At 36.4% G+C, this 19,415-nt stretch overlaps 1 non-coding gene and 1 pseudogene across 1 annotated transcript; both read left to right on the forward strand.

The window, feature by feature from the left end:
- Positions 1-11,705: 11,705 nt before the first annotated feature.
- Positions 11,706-11,807, forward strand: LOC113307037. Its single transcript, XR_003339004.1, has one exon. It is a non-coding gene; the product is annotated as a U6 spliceosomal RNA (small nuclear RNA).
- Positions 11,808-18,290: 6,483 nt separating this feature from the next.
- LOC113307041 lies at positions 18,291-18,423 on the forward strand (annotated as a pseudogene).
- Positions 18,424-19,415: the final 992 nt, after the last annotated feature.

Genomic DNA, 19,415 nt, shown 5'->3' on the forward strand with positions numbered 1-19,415 from the left:
AAATTAAACATGCATATCATCTTTGTTTATCCATAACAGGCTTATCCCATTAAATTCAGCGATTGAATCTTTGTAAATCCCATCCAAATCATGAACCCTAATCTGGATTGCTGCTGTCATATTTTCCCGCCAATATAATTCAAATGGAGAAGATGACATCCCCTTATCATGTACAGGTGTGCGAATTGCAGGTAGATGTCTTGGAGTGCAAATAGCAGCTAGTGTGCCCCTTAGTCAGTGGAGTGCCCCATCGTAATAGGTTACCCCATATACAAAAATGCGAGTCCGAATAACACGTGCCCTCCGGGTGCCCTTAGCAACTTTTCGAGCCGAATTTTCCAAAAATGTTTATTGCCAAAAAAATCCCTACAAACACGCAAAACACCATAATAAGTACAAAATCGAGTACCAACAATACAGAAAATTAAGGACAACGTAGACACAAAAATGTGTCTATCAAATACCCCCAAACTTATTATTTGCTAGTCCTCGAGCAAATCTAATCTAGAAAACTAGGTGGCCTTAGTGACCGAGTTATAATCTCGGGAGGGTTTACCAGAGGTGTACCCACAAAACCTTATACTCCAAACCCTAGCTGCTATGCAGAACCTTGGATAACACTAAAGGACCTCATTGGTTGGCATACAATCATTGAATACAGGAGGATGTACCTGATGCGAAATTCCAATTGATGTACACGACTTTGCACTCAAGCATACTAAAATTCATATATAAGTGACAGAGCTCTACTCAGATAGTTTCTAGACATCATAATCGGAGTCAACCAATCACATGGAAAGATTAAGAAGATGGATAAATAGAAAAATAGATGGTTTAAAGTGAACGGTGTTTCTCATATCTGTCTGAAGGCCTCTGCTAAGATGAACCTATCCTAATGGACTGAGATATCGGTCTGACTAATATCAACACAACTGGAAAATACAAGGGAACCAGTGGTCGATAAACCTAACTATAGGTAAACACAACTGGCATATACAAGAGCACCAATGGTCGACTTTATTGAATTTATTCCGGTTGGTCTGATGGTCTGGTCTCAATTTTTTTTTTTGTGGTATCTCAATCACTCTATTTCACCCTAGCAATGGTAACAACTTGAATCGTGTGCCCCACCAAATCACTTAAAAAATAAAAACAGAAAGATTAGGATTCAACGAGATATGGCGAAACTACCATGTTTTTTTGTTTCTTAATTCTAACACCTGAGCTCTGTGTTTTTATGAATAGACTCTTTAGATGTTTCCATCTAATCAGATTGGTTCCTCAACTCCTATAACCAAGATGTTCCCATCCACTTAGATTGGTTAGTGCCAACCTTAATAAACATAAATTTCTAGGCTTTGGAGTTTATTTATTGCAACCAAAAAGTTTCTCCCATACCCCCAAACTTAAATCTAACATTGTCCTCAATGTTCTAAAGATAAAATTAAAAGCATGAACAAGGAGAAACTGTTACCACTCGAAGCAAAAGAATTAAGGAAAGATATTACTGTATTGCATGAGATTGGGTTACCTCCCAAGAAGTGCTAAGTTTAAAGTCTTCAGCCATACATCAGAAGGAATTAATCACCTCGTAGAATCATAAAGCAGTAGCCGGAATAACTGTGGGTCATCTGGATCAAAAAGTGCTAACCACAATAAGAGGAAACTACAACAATCCAAGAAGATATTGAACATACCCTTGTTTAAAACAACTACATCTAGTTGTGGTTCAGGTTCAGGCTCTATAAAAGGGTCTAAACAAAAAGATTTCATCGGTTGGATTTCCTCAAAGGCATTCTGAAGATCAGGCTGAAGAGTATGGAAATACTCAACTAAGAACTTAGAAGCGCATAACAAAAGCCTAAATAATTGGGGATCCTCTAAATCAATCAGATTTGACTCACACAGCTGACCACAATGAAAGAGGTGGTCTTCCTTATAAAAATGTGTCGACCCTATTTTCCTAAAGTAATTAGGTTTAGTCTCAAAACTTAATAACCAACACATCTGAAAATCATATGTTCCCACAATTGGAAGAAAAGTTTTTGGTGGGAAAACAAAGTCAATCTTGGTATCATAGCCTGGGTTTACCACATCAACCAGAGGATGGGTTTCTAACAACTGAGCTCTCTTATGGACACAACTAGGTTCAGGAAAAAGTGTATGAAGATAATCTTGTAAGATGGTTAAGGCACAAATGTCAAGTCCTACACGAGGGAACTTTCTAAGAGGTAAAGGTAAGGCACCAGGAAAGTGATAATCACCCTCAAACTTGGAGTTTTCAATGTCTCTAGGTAGACTAGTCACAATTTCTCTAACTTCTAAATCATTAAATTCTTGAAAATGGTCAATTGATTCTTCTAAGTTGTAATCAGGTGCATCCTCACTCATTTTTTACGAGTTCACTTTCTTTGTATAAGACTGTTGTTTCTAAATCGCTGGACTCAAAATAAACTCGTTCATCTAAACCATCATTGGCTTCGTAATCAAAAGGAAGTACAACTTCGTCTAAAACGGTATTATCTCTAGTCAAATCCTCGTCCTTTTTAATAGGTGGATAATAATTAAAATTATCGGGATTTGAACCAGAAATATCATTATCATTATCAAGCTCAATAGGAGTAACAAATTCCTGATCACCATGCCTAAATACTTCAGATTCTTCATCAACATTGTCCACATCATACTCATCATTATCATAACATAGAAATGGTTGAACCTCATTTACACAAGGAGTGTCACCAATTCTAACCTCGATATCCTCATTTTCAAGAGTATTATTGGATACACTATATTGGAAATTCAAGTCATTTCGAGCAATACTTTCGTTCATCTCTAAATCAAGTCTACGTGTCGACTCAACTATCCTCTCAAGGGTCACTTCTAAAGAAATATACCTAAGTGTTGGATCTAGGTTTTCACTTAACCTATTGAGGATATCTTCCAAAGAAGATTCAGTCGTTGCTGCAGTTCTTTCGTCCATAACTACGTTGTTCACCTCATCTAATTTGTATGTCGATTCAGCTAACTTACTTGATGACTCAGCTAAATTCATGAGAGACTCTTCTAAAGAAGGAATACGAACTGAAGGATCATATAAATGACTACTTTTCAATAGTTTGATTGTATCCTCTAAAGACGAAGAACTAGTATTATAATCTTCTTGCCCGTATGACCGATGCGCGTGCGGATAGTAATTGGGCTCACCATGGTATGACCCGAAACCTTGAAAAGGTTGGCGTGCCCAACCACTATTGGCACTATGATTATAAAAAGAGTAATGTCCTTGTTGTTCAGTTGGATAATCATTGTATTGGCTATACCAGTTCGACATCCTAACTGCAAGGGAATTCTAAACAAGCACAAACAAGGCTGACTCGACCACAACAACCTATTTTTTTCTAGCAAAGAAAAAGCATGATGGCTCCACTTAGATTATTTCTAGACTAGCTTCTATTCTTTCGAAAAGGAATTCTTTACAATCTGAGAAAACCTCTCTGGAATCAATCTGAGTTAAAGTAAGTTGAATAGAGACGAGGGAAGCTCAGTGGAGCTTTGATACCCAAGGCCTCACCGGCGTTACAAGGCGGCGTATTCAACTCACAATAACCATCATGAACTTCAAAGTATGCTCAAAAGAGTAACCAATATTTTTCGAACGACTTTCCTAATAAGCTCGTTACCATATCGGTCTCGTTCTAGTCCAAATTTTAAGGCTTAGGTTCGCGTAGGTTACGTGTTCCTAAGGCGGGAAAGAAGAAAACGGTGATGAAATCCGAGTCCTTATCTTGATTTGGCCAGGCCTTTCCCTTTACTAGAAAATTAAATCCGATTTTAGGTCCTCAACTTATATGCATACGAAATCATCCAGTAAACCCGCTGACAGGGGATTCGCGGGTGTTTAGGATTCTTACCTCCCGTTCCAGACGGGGGATGAACCGTTGAAGTCGACTCGGGCCACGAATCCTATGTCATGTACGAACCCTAGGGGCCGAGGCGATATCGTAATCGCCGTCCTTCTCTGCAAACAGTTTATTTAAAACTACCCTTCCGTAGGGTTTTAAAAATAAAGTCCAATGTTCAATGTCCAAAAATAAAATATTACAAAAATAAAAATCTTGATTACAGTTTCTAAAAAAATAAAAATAAAATTATTTACAAAATCTTCTTCTTCACTCCTTTTGGATTTATCTTTTGTTTCCTTTTTGGGCTTTTCCTTTCTTTTCAGCACTTTCTCTTTTTCCTTTAGCTTAGCTCCAAATCTGAAAGCAAACAAAAATACCAAAACGCGTAAAAAAGAACAAATAAAATAAATCCTAAAAACAAATCTATAAACAAATCCGCGTAGGCGGCGCTAAAAATTTGTCGTATTTTTGATAGTGGTAAATAGAGTTGTTGTTCACTCGAACTTTGTTGAGATTGATTCTAGGCTTAAATACTAAAAATAAGAAAATATATACAAAAAATGTCACAGGATGAAGAATTTACTAAGACTCAGGATTTCACTGTTTTTCATATTTAAGTGGTTCAGAAATTAATCCAAGGCAAGTATAGCTCAAAATAAAAGAAATATTAACTCTACCCTTTTCCAAAGTAGATTTCATAAAACATTAACTGTAAGTTGTGAGCATGACGCATCAAAAGTAATCAAAACTAAGCATGCGACATCAGACAAAATAAAAAATAATTAATCGAAATCATAAAACAATTAAATTCTATGCACATAGTTATAAAAGAATTAATTTAATTACCAGATGGATGAAAAACAGCTTCCTCCATCGTCCCAGTGATGGGTTTAGATTCTCATGATGTAAACACACTCAAAAAGATAATTCATTGCTCAAAAGGTGCTTACAAGGATGATAATATGGGAGAAAATAACTAAAAACCGGGTTTGTAACAGTTATAAGTTTTACAAACCAGCTGTTACAGAGAACGATGTATGTGAACTGTCACCGATGCTGTAGCATACGACCCTCACTCTTCTGTCGTTGTCACTGTTGACAAACGACTGTCTCTGTGCGTCTAAAGTTCTTCGTGTTCTTCACAGCAGCAGAAATGGTGATTTCTGCGACTTGATTTTCTCGACTCTGTGATGCTCTGTAATCTCCCCAAACTCTTCATAGTCCTTCTCTGGCTTCCAACCCCCATTTTATACTCGACAGGGTTTGAAAAATCACAACAATCAATGCAAATATTTTCTTTTACTCCCCATGCAGGATACGAGAAGAATTTCATGTTATTAGATTTTCACGCACCTGCTGCAGCTCTGCACGCATCTAACATCCTCCAAACGCGTGAAATATGAGTCTTGGATCAAGTCAAATTCTCCAACCACATTATATCTTTCCAAATATAGCACAGAGAATCCATGAAAAATTCTTTTTCCTGTATTATCGAAATTACACGGAAGCTTCCTTTTTCAATTAAAGCCCTTTACTAGGAAATTAAAGCAGCCGTTTTCAATTCCTCAGCATATATGCAAACGAAGGAATACAATAACTCGCTGACAGGGGATTTGCGAGTGTTTCGACAAACTTACCTCTCGTTCCAGACGGGGATGAACCGTTGTAGTCGACTAGGGCCACGACTCCAATGTCATGTACAAACCCGAGGAGCCGAGGCGATATCGTAATCGTCGTCCTTCTCTGCAAACAGTTTAATATTTAATATACTACTCTTCCGTAGGGTTTAAAAAATAAAAGAATGTCCAAATGTCCAAGTCCAAAGTCCAAATAGGGCATTGCAAAAATAAAAAGAAAATTAAAAAAAAAAGAATATCCTAATACAATTTCTAAAACTAAAAAAAAATCAAAAAGATAAAAACAAAATCTAATAAAATTTTCTCTTTTTTTTTATTTTCTTTCGCTCTTTTCGCTTTGTCTGTAACTCCAAATCTTTAAGTATTCACCAAAAGCTTTGGAAAATTTTTCTTTCACTCCAAATTCCAAAATCTGTAATAATAAGACAAAAACCCAAAAACGTAAAGTAGAACAAATAAATAAAAACCTTAAAAAAATAAATCTAAAAACTCTAGCTTGAAGACAAGTCCGCGTCGGCGGCGCCAAAAATTGGTGGTATTTTTACAATGATTGTAGAAGTGATAAATAATGTGGTTCGTTGAGACTTGTGAAAGCAAATTTTTTAGACTTAATTTTAATAAATTAAAAGAAACAAACTCGAATAAAAAGGTGTTGTGAAAATTATGGAGAGACTGGGGTTAGGATTCCACTATTTACCAATTCCAAAGTGACACTATTATAACCATGCAATTTCACACGTTCAATTTGATTCTCAACTCTTGCAAAAGTAGATTTTTAGAAACAACAAATGTTAATCCAAAGCATGAGACATTAAAACCCTAGGCTAAGCATGTTCCATCAATAGAAAATACAATTGTTTAACAAAAATCATAAAATCCATTTTCTATCTAGGCAAATAATCATAAATAAAAATTGCACAAATTAAATAATTAAGAATTACTGATAGACGCATTTATGTGTCTAATATATCTCAATTGTATATAGTGTTAGTGCTCGATTCTATACTTATTTGGTTATTTTATTTATTTGTAGGTGTTTTTAGAAGAATAAGGTTTTGCGGCGAAATTGGCTGAAAATACGGCGTTTAGACCTCCGTTGATAGAGTACCGGAAGCACCTCAGAAATACCCCGGAGGAACCCCGAAAAAGTGCGGAAAATGTCCCAGAAAACTCACTATACGGACCCTCGATTTTGGATAAGGGGTAACCTAATTACTAAGGGGTGACCCATTTCCAGGCATCTGCTAAAGGGAAACCGGAGCTGGATAGGGGGCATCTCTTCTTCACATTTCAAATGAAGTTTTGGCGGGAAAGTGAGTTTGTTAACTGGCAGTTTTTGATCGGAATTTTTGAAGGAGCTATAGTGCGATTAAAGGGCTGGAAATGTTTGGGCTTACTCTATGGACTTATAGGAAGCTAACAGGGGTGATTTTAAGGGCCAGAAGTGGCTGGAATGACCGGGAGAAGCAATCAAAGTCCAAACAGGACACTATGTTGTTGTTCACGTTCAAATATTTTGTGAGAAATTTTTAGGAGACTTTCACGCTGGATATACATGTATCTAGGTTTGTTAAAGTCAGGAGAGAGTTTTGTGGCAATGGGATAGCTAACAGACGCGTACAAAAGAGAGAAGAAGATAGAAACCCGTAACTGGCAGAGAAGAAAAAAAGAGATTCTATCGGGATTTCTTTGAGTTGTGAAGTATATAAGAGGTGGAGAGAAGTTAGAGAAGGTTTATCAAGAGTTTGGGGTCGAGCCAGATCCAGGAGGAGCGAAGAAGAAGGAAAAACAACAATGTTCACCTGCTGCTGCTGCCATTAAAAAGCTTCAACAAAACGAAGAACAGACTCACCATAGTAGACTTATTTTCAGCAGCGTCAACAGCATCAGCGAAGTGTCGCAGTTAGCTGCAGTTACCTTTTGTCGTTCTTCTCTGGACGCCTTCTGTGAGTCTTAGAAACAATGTTTTATAATTTTTAACTCTTTTAATCATACTTTGAGCATCAAATATATTTTGAGAATATGATTATTATGATTAGCTAAACCCCAACACTGGGATGATGGAGGAAGTCGTTCTTTACGCATATGATAATTATATTAATTCTTTTTTTGACTACTTGCACTTTTTATTAATCGATTTATGATTTTTCTCAATTGGTTGTGATATCGTATGATGATGTATGCTTGGTCGTAGTGCTTTTGATGCGTCATGCTAGTGATATACAATAAATATTCTAAAAATCTACCTTGGCAAGAATGAGAGTCCTTATGATTTGAGCTATAATTGTTTCGAATAAATATATGAATTGTGTGAATGATTAATGGTGGAATCCTGAGTCCTAGTGTCTCTTGATCCTGTGACAAACGTTTGTATATATTTTTATGTTTTTAAATCTTTACAAGTCCGAGCAACGAACCCTTATTTACCGCAATCGAAATATTGGGAAACCGGAGCTGGATAGGGGGCATCTCTTCTTCACATTTCAAATGAAGTTTTGGCGGGAAAGTGAGTTTGTTAACTGGCAGTTTTTGATCGGAATTTTTGAAGGAGCTATAGTGCGATTAAAGGGGGTCCAAACGCCGCATTTTCAGCCAATTTCGCCGCAAAACCTTATTCTTCTAAAAACACCTACAAATAAATAAAATAACCAAATAAGTATAGAATCGAGCACTAAAACTATATACAATTGAGATATATTAGACACATAAATGCGTCTATCAATTACCACATTTTCATTGGCAAGTTAGCTTCCTCCGTCGCCCCAAGAGTTGGGTTTAGCTCATCATCTTGGAAACACACTCAAAAGTTAATTTCATTGCTCAATAGGTACTTACAAAGATGAGTAGAGTGAAAACAGCAATTTGTTACGCTTATAATTGTTGCATTGTCACTGTTACAGAGAACGATACAAATTATTTGTCACTGACACTGTAGCTAAACGACAGTTCTGATGCGTCGTATGTTCTTCAGTGCACCAGCAGAAAACAGTTTTCCTGCAACTTGATTTTGAGCTCTGTTGAAGCTCTAAACTATCTCCCCAAACTCTTCGTTCCCGTCTATGACTCCAAGCACTCTTTAAATAGACTTCAGAGACTCAAATATTCGATCATTACTCCATATAATTCTCGTATCTTCTCCATTAAATGAATATATCTTCCACGGGATAATTTCCCTTTTTCAGCATCTCACGTTGTTCTCCGGCCATCGACACACTCCAATACGTGTATAGTATAGCTTATACATAGTCAAAACTCTCCCCAGCTCATTCCAGCTTCCGTACATGACATGGTACCACGGGAAAGAAAATAGGAAAATCGAGATATTCTCGTACCTTGCATGCAACAAAGTCATTTATTTCCAAAAATAAGTAACCTACATATCCAGGGTGGATGAAACAGGATTATATCAATCAAATCCCGTGTATAAATCCTTGAAAATCTCTCCCTAACTGATTCCAGAAGATACGCATGTCAGGATTGTTACATTCCCGCCAAAAGATAAGTTTGAACGTGGGAGGAGATGGTTGCCCCCTATCCAGAGTAAGGGTGCGAATAGTATCCGCCTGAGGGGTGCCTTGGGGGTGCCCTTTATCCAAACTGTGGGTGCCAATAGAAATTCCTCCGGGTGCTTTAGACAACTTTTCGAGCCGATTTTTTCAAAAATATTTATTTCCCAAAAATACCTACAAACACACAAAACACCAAAATAAGCACAAATTCGAGTACCAACAATACTGAAAATTGAGGACAACTTAGACCCAAAAATGTGTCTATCAAAACCATTAAACAAATTAACTTAGGTGTGCTGCTCTATCCAAATATCTTGAAAAACCTTCCATAGAAATACTGAAAAGTAAAGAGGAGATTGTACATCCTTGTCTCACTCCTCTTGTACTTTTGAAGAAACCCAAAGCAGATCCATTGATTAACACAGAAAAAGAAGCTGTAGAGTAGCAAAATATGGTCCGCCTACACCATTTGCTATCTAACCCCATTTTTCTCAAAAAAAAATAATCCAAATAACTCCAGTTTACCCTATCAAAAGACTTCTCAAGATCAATCTTGCAGATAATCCCAGACTTAGATTTTAGAGTTGGGAGATATATATATTTAAAAACATAGTTTTGTAATATTATATCAAACTTAGAGAAATAGTGTGGTGGTATTATTTTGGGCTCCCACACTATAGACTTAGGTTCAAGTCTCACCCCATACATTTGTGTAAGTATATTATATATATATATATTGTTTATCAAAAGTCCGGGAGAGCGGGGCCTTGGGGGTCTTGGGAGGTCTGGCGATTTCAAAAATGACTTTTTGCAAATTTGACTTTTGGTTTTCAAAAAAGTTTTAAGGAAATTATTCTCAAATTAATTTTCATTAATTTTGGTATTATATTCTGCCCGTTTTCTGACTGTTACGGAAGATTAATTTTAGGTAATTAATCCGAATTTATTTCCATTAAAACTTGATTGATTATCTTAAGCCGTTAAAAGTCTGGTTTTCTGAAAAGAGAAAAACATCTGTTTTTTCCATGTGATTCTGAGCAAATGTTAGAAAGAGTGATAGTTGGTTCGGTTTCTCATAGTGCAGAGAAATCGAACAAGTGAGTATCAGCTGTTTTATCCCATAGGGTTTTCGACAAATTTTTGACTGCTAACACATCAAGAGGCAGAGTTGCGAAACACCTTAAAGATCGCGACCTAGTCCGCGACTCAGCTGTTTGAGATTCGATTTGATTATTTGTTCACCGTTTCCAACATTTAGTCTTGATTCAACCAACTCATTTGCAATTAAAGTACCATCATGAATCTGTCACCCCTCTATGTAAGCACATGCATAGCGGAAATAAGCTTAGGCATAACTAGTTTTAGTATAGTAGCCAAAACTTTAACAACAATCTTGTATGTGCTTGTGAGTAAATAAATTGTCCTACAATCTTTAATAGATTCAACATGACTCTTTTTAGGTACTAGATCAATAAAAATGGAGTTATGTTTAACATCAATATTACATGTTTCATAGAATTCATGAATTGTACCTATAATATTAGATTTTAAGAAGTTCCATCACTTTGAGAAGAACATAAGAAGATAACCATCAGGACCTAAAGCCTTATCTTGACCAAGATCTTTAATGGCATGAATTACTTCATCTACTGTGAAGTTTGCATCTAAAATATCTGATTTCAAAGCATTAATGTTGTTAAAAAAAATATCTTCCAGTTCATGTCTAATGATTTCTATTCCATGAAAATCTTTTTGTATTAGTCCACAATATGATCTTATAGCTTAAATATGTCATCTTCTAGCTTGACATCAATGTACAACTTCCTAATTATGTTCTTCCTTCTTCTAGCTATTGCTTTAGTCATGAAAAAATGAGTATTTTTATCACCCTAAGTCAACCAATCTGAATTTGATTTAATCTTCCAAGCCACCGCTTTCGTTTGAGTAATTTTCTCAAATTAAACAGTATGAAGTAAATTATCATTCAGTTGCTCAGCAGACAACACATCTTCCTCAGCTAAACTGTCAAGAGCTTGAATCTCATAAAGTATTTGCTTTAACTTAAAAGTAGTATGCCCAAAAGTATCATTTTTCCACTCTTTTAACTTATTTTTAAGAGCCTTAAGCTTGCACCAAAGCATTGTGCTTGGACTACCTGCAAAACAAAAAGAATACACCACTCCTCTAACATGTTAATGAATCCATTCTCCAAGAACCAGATAATTTCAAATCTAAAAGGACTAGGTCTCCAAGAAGGATCAAAAATGTCAAGAAGGATAGGAATATGATCTGAGGTAGGTCTAGCTTTGGCTAACTGAGAGACAAAAGGATAATGTGTTTCAAAGGAGAGAGGCAGTAGAAATATGTCAAGTCTATAAATTATTTGGGCATTTTTCCTTGCCTTTTGGTTTTTGCTTCATCTACCTACTTCTCAACCTCCTCCTCCTCAACCTCATTTTTCTCAGAAATACCATCATCCCCGTCATCAACTAGAGAGATTTAGACTTTTAGCCCTCCGAGAAGGAGTGTAAAAGACTGTGACTAGTACCTATTGAATATTTGTATGTGATGGGCTTTGGTTGTTGTAGTTCCCTACCGCTTATATTACAAAAAATAAGGACCGGTATAAACATCCTTAGCTTCTCTTTAAGCTCGTCCCTTTGGAGATATCCGATAAAATTCGAACGATACGAAGAAGATTAGCATGGCCCCGCGCAAGGATGACACGCACAAATCGAAAAATGGTCCAAATTTTTTTTTACTTTTTTTCCATGGGCCCTTAGGATAATGTCATCGATTATGAAGTTAAAGTTTATCCGATTGGATAGGAGTTTTTGCAGCTAAAACAATAAATAAATAAAATGATAACTAAAATAAATTTAGCCCATATAGTACTTCATATGCGATCACACGGTTTAAACAATAGTAAGTTAAAACAAGAGCGCTCATAACACAACAGTACAAGTGGACTATGCCGTTCAGTTGCTTCAAGATATGGAATGATCTATGAAAGAGAAACCTAAGTAGTGTAATTAGTTTTCTCAAATGTCTTATTGCTTGGACTTTTTCTCTCGAAATTTACGTTTCATCACAAAAATCAAATAATAAAAACATTGACTAAATTGTTTCCCAAAATAATTTAAATAGTAAATATGAAAGTTGTATCATGCAGAAAGCATTTTCACTCAACAGGCACTCAGTATTTTCATTTACACACAGATGCCTAGGATGGATCATTCAAACTTTGCAAAACTATGAGGTTTATCACAATGCAGTTAGACACCCATAAATAAAATGTTCATCTTCCACGGATGTGGGTTCTATGTCAATGTAGTCAATCTCGACAGAGACAACCGAGATCTAGTGAAGATCCTCGGTCCATGGCTGAGATGAGTATCTTAATTTTGGCGAAATTACATTTTACCGGAAACTTGCAGAGGTAGCCGAGTTTTTATCGACATGCTATCAATAACCCGCAAAGGTAAACTTAATATGTGAAAATTTAATATGTAATAAAAATCAAATCTAATTCTAAAAAACTCGGTTATCTTTTTACTTTTCTTCAAAATTGGTATTATCTCTTCGTAAGTTTAAAATATGTAAAGTGTACCAAAATCATGATATACATACACAGCAGATACAAAAGTTAAAAATAAAATCGAGAGATCCGTAGATCAATGATCTCCCTGAGATAAGGTTTTCTCAGTGTCTCATCCCAGTACCAGGGCCCAAGATTAACTGCGTTGATTATGTTATATTTCCAAAATTTTGAATATCCATGCAGGCATAAAGGAGTATACATTTAATGAAAAAAGAAAACAACCATCATTTTAGCATTAATAAATCTAGTTTACAACAACACTCTCCCACATGAAACAACATATTGTTCACGAGGATTAAGTGAATTTATCATCATTCGAGGACCCAAGATGGAAAAATCAGTAGAGCCTTCACGTCGGAAGATCCAAGATGGCAAAAAGAAAGTGGGTTTTGTCAAATTTTACGACAAGACCCCACTAATTCCTAACTAATGAACTTTAGTACCTTTTAGATAATTAATAATTAATTTTGTGGCGATTAAACAATTAGGAAAACAAGATTTTCCGGACTCTTAACTCTTAACTCTTAAGATTTATTTAATTTGAATGTCTCGGGTTTTTATTGCGTGATAAAATCAAATGTCCAATTCTATCCAAAAAGTAGGTCAAGTCCATTCTTTCAAGATTCCAACTAATCCTACTTACTTTCAGTTAATTAATATTGGTATGTTCGGTTTCTTCTACTATATAATTCATGAAGTAATTTTGTTTAGATTGTTAAGATTTCTTGTAAAGTAATGGTGTCTGGTTTTTATGTTGATGACCCATGGTGAAGCCATTTTCATGGTATTTTATGACCGGGAGTAGATTAATCTTGAGAGAATATTTCATTTGTCAGGAAAAAACGGCTAGAGGTGAAAACACCGACCATTCATGTTCATCAAAGGTTTTAGGTTTTAGGATTTGTAAGTTCTTTTCCCTAAGTTTATCCTGAACTACATATGAAAAGTTTTTACTGGTTAAATATAACTTTAATTAGAAGCTTTTCGAGATATCATGTTCCATTACTGGAAAAATTTGGATGCAACTGTCCATGTAATCTCTTGAAACTTGAAACGTCCTGTTGAACATTAAATACTGGGAAGTGCCTACTTCCACACATTGTAGTGTCACTCACATTTTTACCCAAAACCAGCATTCATTTGGTAAATCACTGCTCCAAATAAATTATCAACCAAACAAAAAATTTACTCCCCTCTTTTGTCAATGTTATTTTTATATTTTTACTGCTTTCAGGTTACGAAATTGGCTATACGAAGAAAAACCAATGTATAATAACTAGTTTACTCCAATATCTCATACATGGCTTTTCACTCCAAATCTAGACCTCATCGAGCAATGAAACATTGACTAACTAGGCAAAGGTACTTTCCCAAATGATTTAAATAAGAAATGTAAAAGTGGATCATGTTAAAAGCATTATAACTCAAAGTTCACAAAGTTCAAAGCAAGGTTTGACTAGAGGCGGCCAAGTTTAGTTACGACATGGTTCAACAATAGAGAATCTAGAAAATGCACTTAAAAGGCTTTAATGATTTAGCACAGCAATAACATGAGTCCCTCACCAATATACGGTTCTCACTGACTTCTTCCTTTTTTTCTCCCCCAATTATCAAACCCATGTTCCTATCAAGTGGTGACTATTTTTTTCTCCAAAGGCCGCTTCACGCTTGGTGCGTGTTATTGTAATTCCTCGTCTTCCTAACAATCGCTTAGATTGCCCTAGCAATCGTTAGAAATAGTTCATGCTCTAATTCCAAAATGCGATCTTTTTTTGGTAAGATCCATCAAAGTAGGTAGCATTAACCAGATTTATGGTAGTTGGTAAGATCCATCATGTCAAGCTTTGACTAGAGGCGGTCAAGTTTGACCATGCGATTTCCCTTTCCATTCCAGCCATGGCCGGGGAGGAATCTCTTCTTTCTAACACAATCTCGAAGTCGCAAGCTTCAATTAAAGGTGGAAAATCCAGAGATGGGTCTTCTGTGATTATCTCAAACTCTGAATTTCCTCCATTGGTTTCTAATTCTGGAAACAAATCTCAAAAATTAGGTTTTGATAAAAAAAAAATTGGTCTTCTCTTTTTTCTATTAAATCTCCTTCCGAAGATTGCTCTTTAGAGCGTCAATCTTCAGTGTTGATGGAAAGAAACAAGGGGGTGGATCTCTCCTCCAAGAACTTTGAAGAACAAAGCAAAGAATGTGAAAAACTGGTGATAGGGTTTTTTTGCGGGTCGCAAAGCTTCTTTTTCCATGGTGCAAGAAGCAGTCAAAAAGGTAACTATCTCTATTCATGGTGATAATGCGTTTGTTTTCAATTTTGTTAATGAGGAAGATAGAAGGGTCGCTCTTCAACAAGGAGCTTTCTACATAAGTGGAAAACTGTCCATAGTTAGACCCTGGACCCCTTTGATTGAGCAGTCGATGAAGACCATTCGTGTCTGGGTTTTGATTACAATGTCCTATTGCATCTTTGGAATAAATTAACCTTAAGTTACATTGCTACTTTCATTGGGAACCCGCTAATGATGGATGAACATACTAAGAAGAACACAAGACTCACTTATGCTAGAGTTTGTATCGAGATTAACTGTGATTGCTCATTGCCTAGCCTTATTCCTCTATGGATTGATGGTATTCATATTATGGATCTTCCCGTCGAGTACCGATGGAAACCATCTAAGTGCACTAAATGCGCATCTTTTGGTCACAATGCTAGCTCTTGCTCAGTAACAGGTGTGAAGAAGAAAGCAAGCTGGAATTCCAAGAAAAACCAAATGCATTCTAAGTCAGGGTCAAAGGACAAGGAATTGGATATTGCTTTAGGGAATAGCAGTAAAGATAGTGATGAGGTTGTCAAAGTTGAAATTCCTGCCAGGAACTTGCAGCAAAATATGGAAGTCAGGCAACAAGCGTTGCAGGACAGAGTTGTAGGTGAAAGAAATGCAACTGACAGTGTCCAACATTGTGTAGGAGTTGTGGATACAGCGAATTTAAAGGTGCTCAGCTCAAATGGGGTTGTAGGAGTCTCAAAGAAATATGTAGAGAGTGGTGATATAATTGAAGAGCCTTATATTAAAAGTAAGACATACGCTAGAAGGAATAAAAGCGCAGGCAAGAAAAGGTAATTCACATGAGCAAAATCCAATATGTTACTTGAATCCCTATAATGTTTTAGGAGCAGATCACGAAACGGTTATTTCAGAGATTCCTAAGAGCGTAGAAAATGATTAAAGAGTAGAAGTGGATTGTGATATAGCTCAAGTTTTAGTAGAGAATCTGCCAGAAAATTTGGAAGATGGCCCTGAAGTAGATACATGTGAAGATTCTAATGAATATGAGACAGACAATGATGTCTTGGATGTTGCAAAGGTAAAGTCAGTTGAAGAGGTCAGTCGGTGGAAACCAATGTCTAAAGAACAAAACATGGACACACTTATGAAGTTTAGTTCATCGCTCTGTCTTGCTCGTGGAGGTAAAGAAACCGAGGTTAAGAAAATCCTTGGAGGGATTGTAGATTCTTTACATTCCTCGAAACAAATCAAGGATTTGGGTCCTAGCACCGAGGACTTGGGTAGAGGGAAACGAACCCCTATACTCAAAAAGAAGTTATAGGAATTGGTGTGTTTAGGCTTGTCATTGTGCTGTTGAGCAATTATCTTCTTATCTGTTTTCACTGCAGCTTGTAATTGGGTCGGTTTTTGCCTTCTCTTGTTGCGCTCAGGCGCCTCTCATGTTGTATTTCTCTTTTTCTTTTTCAATAAAATTTTACCCTTTTAAAAAAATTAAAATAAAATAAATTCAATAACTCCTCGGATTTTCTTTTCACAACATAGATATGTGAGATTGATCATTCAAATTTTTCCCAAACTGTAATCATTACAAGGTAGTTGAACACAAAAAATAAGATGGTCAGGCAGCTTTATCCTATTAATCTAATATGATGCAGGACCGCATTCCATCTAATTTTGCGGAACCAGAAGGGTCATTGCAAAATAGTTGCATCATCTAATATGCAATTGTATGCTCAAATTCAAATTCATGATTAGATCAGCGGAATGTTTTGTTGGGCGAAAATGATGTACACCTCAACTGGCATTTTTCATTTTACTTTTCCTGTAGGATTTATATTTAGTTAAACAGTTGAAAGTAAGAATTGAAACGCTAAAAAGGGTATTTTTTTTTTATATGAAAAAGAAGAGGGCAGGCAACTTTGGTGGGAATTAGAAAAGGATATTCAAGCACAAATCAACATGCCTGCTTGTGAGGGTAATTGGGACCAAGGATCGATTTCCTTGTGTTTGCTAGTCCAAGTCATAGGAAGGATCAGTAACAAGGGGAGATAGCAAGTACTTCAATGCAGGTCAGATGCTGATGTTGTCACCTTACGTGATTCTCGTACTTGTGAAATTTAGTCCACTTTGTGGAAACAAAGAAACAAAAGATTTAGAGCCTGTTTGGTATAGTTTTCAAAAACAGTTTTCTGTTTTTAAAAACAGAGAAAACAGAAAACAGGAGAAAACGCGTTTGGTAGGGACATTTTCAGAAAATGTTTTCTATCTGTTTTCTGTTTTTAAAAACAAAAAAATGAAAACAACAAATTATTGTTTTCTGTGTTTTCTCTTTTTTTTTCTTTTCTTTATTGTTTTCTTCTTTTCAGAACAAAGTAAGAGATGGGGGAATGACTGCAAGTGAGTCATGGCTAATATCACTATCTCATAGACGAATCTTTACATTTGATCCGATTTGGTTGATTTTCCTTGTTTTCAAAAACAGTTTACCAAACAATTTTTAGAAAATAAAAACAAGGAAGAAAGGGTATGTTTTTAAAACAGTGGAAAACTATTTTTGAAAACTGTTTTTCAAAACTGTACCAAACAGGTCCTTAGTGTCGTGCTAGATTTCAAGTGATGGAAACAAATGATATATAACCATCTTTTAGGGTGTTGGACACAAAGTTGTGAGCAGCATAGAGATTCGAACTCTTAACCGCCTCCAGTAAGGAATTTAGAAACTGTAACTATTGCGTTTTGAATTTCTCCGTAGTGATGGGCTTTGGTTGTTTTATGGGGATAGATTTTGCAAGCAAGGGCATTCAATACCTTGTTGGCGGATCAGCTTGCCCCCGACAACAAAAACGACTAGCCGACAACTGTTGATGACCGGTCCGACTCGAACAGCAGCCTGTTGGCCATGCCCGGGCGCGCTATTCCGGATTGGACATCACCGGTTAGGGGGGAGGTACTTGGTAGGGACGTCATCGGGGAAGTGGAATAGACCTAACAATTGCAATAGACTAAAACACAGGACGGATCATTGCTTAAACGAGACGGATTATCACAACGGGATGGGAAGCCGATCTAATCCATCGGCAGGTTGAGCCGAAGAGTGTTCTCCTTGGTTCCAACAAGGACGCTGAGGCGGTCAGGCCACGCCGGCGGGTTATGATGGCCGCAGCACTCATGGTCGTCTTAGGTAGCATGCTCACTACCAGGACCGATTAAACCCGGTCCGAACATACCTTAAACCCTATGGCAATACGGGATCAAAAAGGTCAAATTATTTTCGGGCTTTGGTTGTTTTAGTCCCTCACTGCCTGTATAGTGATCGGTTTAAATAGCCTTAGCTTCTTTAATAGCTCGTCCCTTTGGGGACATCCAATAAAATTGGAACGATAAAGAGAAGATTAGCATGGTCCAAATTTTTTTGATTTTTTTTTTCCGGCAGTTCCTAGGGAGGATGATCTAGATAACCTCAAGATTTTTTATTTTTTTTCGTTTCTAAAGACGAACACATATTCTGTGCTTGCTGCTCGCTTTGGACTTTGCTAAAGAACTCTTGTTCGGCTCTCTAACAGAAGCACCCATCAATTTGTCCATTTACGTCTCAAATCATTTGATCTCTAGTTTTTCCGAGAAAACGCCACCAGCCAAAATACAACATTCTGCTTCAGATTTTTACAAACAGGGAACTGTTAGTCAGCACTTGGAATGGGGCTCCAGTTCAAGACTTCTGCCAGGTCTTAACAATTAGCGGTCTAGCCTTCCTCTAGATATCTACTAACACGGAGTTGTCGTTATCTTTAAAAGATTTTTTTTATCATTCTTTGTTAAGTTGCTAAACTATGTTAAAACGAAAATTGGAATAAATTTTTCTTACGATCCGAAAAAAGCTGCTTACAAGCTAAAAATCTAAGAAAATCAGTTTATGCTTTGACACTCCAAATATTTGCATGTAATATAGGCGAAATCACAAAACTGTCTCTAGGAGCTTGGCCTTGCACTCCACAGCATAGTGTCGATCGTAAGATGGGAAGTGATTATACAAATCTTTGCCCAAAACAAACATTTGATTAGCCCATCACTAATAATTTCTTAACCAAGCTAAAATTTTACTCCCCTCTCTGGTCAGTGTTGTTTCCACTGTTTTAAATTTTCCAAGTTATAAAATTGACTCCATGAAAAAAGACCAAAGTACAATAATTAGTTTACTCCAACATCTTATCTCTGGCTTTAGGAAAGGAAATGTTGATTACTAGCTACTATGTAAAGTTATTTCCAAAAATGATTTAAATAAGAAATGTGAAAAATGTATCATGCCAGAAGCATTAAAATGTAATTGCACATTTGATGTGCAATTGATGCTCAAATTCATGAAGAGATCAACGGGATGTTTTTCTTTGGCAAAAAAGATGCACATGTGGACTAGCATTTTTCATTGCAGTTTTCTTGTAGGGATTTAGACATTTAGTAGATTGCCGAATTGG

The sequence above is a fragment of the Papaver somniferum genome, chromosome 8 (assembly GCF_003573695.1).
Source record: "Papaver somniferum cultivar HN1 chromosome 8, ASM357369v1, whole genome shotgun sequence".
Taxonomy (NCBI): Eukaryota; Viridiplantae; Streptophyta; class Magnoliopsida; order Ranunculales; family Papaveraceae; genus Papaver; species Papaver somniferum.